The sequence below is a fragment of the Lepus europaeus genome, chromosome 18, assembly GCF_033115175.1.
Source record: "Lepus europaeus isolate LE1 chromosome 18, mLepTim1.pri, whole genome shotgun sequence".
Classification (NCBI taxonomy): domain Eukaryota; kingdom Metazoa; phylum Chordata; class Mammalia; order Lagomorpha; family Leporidae; genus Lepus; species Lepus europaeus.
This window is the reverse complement of record NC_084844.1, coordinates 51033643-51037749: the sequence shown is the minus strand read 5'-3', so window position 1 is coordinate 51037749 and position 4107 is coordinate 51033643.

Here is a 4107-nt window from a genome sequence, read left to right as displayed (position 1 = left end):
CTACCTCAGACAGAACACAGACGCCACCCTCTGCTCCCGGCTGCAACTCGCACTCTATCCTCTCCTACCTCAGCCACCCATCTCAACCCCACCGGCCTCCCCACCGCCAGCACACCAGGAATGCCCCTGCCTCTCCCCTGGAAAAGCCGCCCCCCAGACCTCAGCCGCACTCTCTCTCAGCTTCCTGGCTCTATTCGGCGAGAGCTTTCTTTGAACACCGTACTCGACACAGCACCAACTCACGCACAAATCTTAAGTGGCAGACACGTCGGTGCTCTGTGTAACACTTCCACTTTCTCCGACTGTCTACAAATTTCCACCACAGAAGGTTCGCACACACACCTGTCTTCCTTATTTTCCCATGGTACTTAGCACCACCTAACCACCACGGCCATACAATTCAGATTCTAAAAGGGCAGGGCAGGGCTGGGCTGCCTTGGTCACAGCTGTGCCTCTTTTGTGTTCCAACACAAAGCTGCCAGTGTTAATTCTGAACTACCATCCTCCAGGACGTGACCACTGGGGGAAACTGGGTGCCTTGCCACCCCCACCTGTCTGTGCCATCTTGGCAACTCCCCATGGATCTATAATTACTTTATTTTTAAAAAACTTATTTAATGGGGCCAGCACCATGGCTCACTTGGCTAATCCTCCACCTGCGGTGCCAGAATCCCATATGGGCGCCGGGTTCTAGTCCTGGTTGCTCCTCTTCCAGTCCAGCTCTCTGCTATGGCCCGGGAAGGCAGTGGAGGATGGCCCAAGTCCTTGGGCCCTGCACCCCATGGGAGACCAGGAGAAGCACCTGGCTCCTGGCTTCGGATCAGTGCAGTGTGCCAGCCGCAACACATCGGCTGCAGCAGCCATTTGGGGGGTGAACCAACGAAGGAAGACCTTTCTCTGTCTAAATCTACCTGTCAAATAAGTATATTAAAAAAAAAATTTTATTGCGACTGGCATTGTGGTGTAGAAGGTTAAACCTCTGCCTGGTGTAGGTTAAGCATTTGGGCACTGGTTCAAGTCCTAGTTACTCTATTTCTAATCCAGCGCCCTGCTAATGTGCCTGGGAGACCTGGAAGGAGCTCCTGGCTTCTGCCTGGCCCAGGCCTGGCCACTATGGCCACTTGGGGAGCCAATAAGTAGATGGAAGACCTTGCTCTTTCTCTGTCTCCCTCTCTCTGTAACTCTGCTTTTCAAATAAATAAGTCTAAAAAAAAATTCCTCTTCAGCTTCGCTCAGAAACACACACACACACACAGACTTAGGGATAAGCAGGGAAGTGCGGTTACCAAAACAGACTGCCCACACTCCTTGGCTGACAATGGAGTTCCGTCCTGATAAACGTCAGCTCAACGAACGTAACACACCCAAGCTACGGACCAACACAGCTTAGCCTGGCCTAACACACTAGCACACGTGTGGGTAGAATTATCTAACACTAAGCCTACTTTATAATCCAGTATTGAATATCTCAAGTAACTTACTGGGCACTGCACTGACAGTGACAAAGAGAACTCCTTATTTTAAGGTAGCATCAGTTTCTGGTGTTTTCCTTATGCACAAAGACACCCACATCACCCTGAACTCCGTCAGGGAGACTGGGGCAGCCCTTTGGCACAGTGGTTGAACTGAGGCTTAGGGCTCCACATCCCTCATCCAGGTGCTTGGTCCAAGTTCACGTCCCAGCCCCTCCCCTTCAGATTCTGCTTCCTGCAGGAGATACTGGCACAAGTCTCTTGGTCTGTTCCACACACATGGCAGACCCAGACTGAGTTACGGGTTTCCGGCTCAGCCCTGGCATTTGGCGAGTGAACCAGCAAAGAGGTCATCTCTGAGTCTCTACTTTTCAAATAAATATAAACAAATAAAAAAAAAAGTTCTTGTAGGCCAGCCCGTAAGTCCCTGCCCAGGGATACAAGGGGGTGGGGTGGGGGAGCAAAAACAAACCAAACCAAACCAAACCCCTGGGAGTCCCTATGGCTGCATGCCTGGGCTCAAGCCCCAGCTACTCCACTTGCGAACCAGTGTCATGAGAAGGTACACCCAGGAGGCAGCAGCTGATGGTCTAAGTACTTGGGTCCCTGTCACCCAGGTCAGAGACCCAGATTGAGTACTGGGTTTCCTGACTTAGGCCTGGCCCAGCCCTGGCTGTTGTGGGCATTTAGGAAGTGAACCAAGAGGTTGGAAGATGTCTCTCTGCCTTTCAAATAAGAACTTTAAGATATATTTTAAAAAGTCACAAGTCAATACATCATTGAAAATCAGGGGCTGTCTTTATTACTGTTAATGGTGCTATGGCTGTGTAGCAAAATGTCTCTAAAATTAGAAGATAATTCGAAGAATTTCAGGGGGGGGGGCAAGGGCCTGTGAAAGACCCTTCACATAGAGTTACACAGGAAGAAAAGCCAACCTGGCTAAACCCAGCAATAGGTTAGCTCGGCAAAGGTTATCCTGCATCAGTTCTTAGAAACGTTTTGTACAGAGCTCCCATCTGCTGGTTCATTCCCCCAAGTGCTGGCAATGGCCGGGGCTGGGCCTGGCTGAAGCCAGGAGCCAGAAACTCCATCCAGGACTCCCATCTGGGTGGCAGGGGCCCAAGTACTTCGGCCATCACTGCAACTCCCAGGTGCACATCAGCAGGAAGCTGGAGTGAGCAGCCAACGGTGGTCACTGAACCCAGGCACTTTTATGTAGGCCTCTGTACTATACTAATCATACAACTCTTCTGTAGGCTTGAAATTTCTCCAAACAGCAAGTGGGGGGGGGGGGAGGCATTTTTTTTAACCCGACTGAAATTTCCAACAATTAACTCATCCTCCCCTTTCAGGCACTGTGGGACATGTGCAGGTGGAAGCAGTGGCTCCCTCTGCTGCATTCCCAAGGCATGCGACTTACATTCCAACAGCCGGGGTGAGTGCACGGACACTGCTGACATCAGACCTGCACGTCACAGACACGGCTCTAGGCCCACGCCCACGGCCTAGATCTCAAGACAGGGGGGGAAGGCCTGGTGCAAGCTTATCAGCTCCCTGCCAGGGAGGTGTGGGGGAGTGCTATCAGCTCAGTCCCCACACCCTCTGGATGCTGCTTTATTTTGGGGCGCTCTTCCCCCACGTGTGTGTCTATGGCGCTTCCTCACCAGGACACTCCGCCCCCCACACGCCCACCCCCGGACCACAGTCAGTGACAGCAGCCCCTCTAACTCTCTGTGGCCTGAAGCTCACATTCATGCTCAGACATTGGTATCTCAAAGTTTGTGGAGTGGTATTTGGTCTGGCAGTGAAGACGCCAGTGAGCATGCGTGCGACGCCTGGGTTCAAATGCCAGCTCCAGAGTCCAGCTTCCCACTAGAGCCGTCCCTGGAAGGCAGGGGCAATGACTCAAGGAGTCAGGTTCCTGCCTCCCGTGTGGGAAACCTTGACTTAGTTCCTGGCTCCTGGATGTGGTCTCAGCGGTCATGGGCATTTGCAGGAATGAACCAGCAGCCTGGAGCTCACTACCTCCCTCTGCCTCTAAAATACATTTTTTTAAAAATTTGACAGGTAGAGTTTACAGACAGTGAGACGTAGAGACAGAGAGAAAGGTCTTCCCTCCTTTGGTTCACTCTCCAAATGGCCCCAAGAGCTGGAGCTACGCCGATCTGAAGCCAGGAGCCAGGTGCTTCCTCCTGGTCTCCCATGGGGTGCAGGGCCCAAGCACTTGGGCCATCCTCCACTGCCTTCCCGGGCCACAGCAGAGAGCTGGCCTGGAAGAGGAGCAGCAGGCACCAGAACCCAGCGCCCATATGGGATGCCGGCGCTTCAGGCGGAGGATTAACCTAGTGTGCCACAGCGCCGGCCCCTCAAATACATTTTAAACATGTTTTTAAAGACAATTACAGTGCAAAAAATTTTGATATCCAGGCAGTTTTTTTGTAACACCCATTTTCTGCAAACTTTTTGAAGATCCCCCTCATAGTTAGCATCAGGAAGAGCAGCACTGGCTTGTGGAGCGGCACCGTGTAAGCCAAGGCTCCTCCCCAGACATGGAGGCTGAGGGAGACGCTCCCAGGACCTTCGCAGGCCCAGCCCACGCTCGGCCTCAGTGCGGCAGCAGGCAGATGCGGCAGCG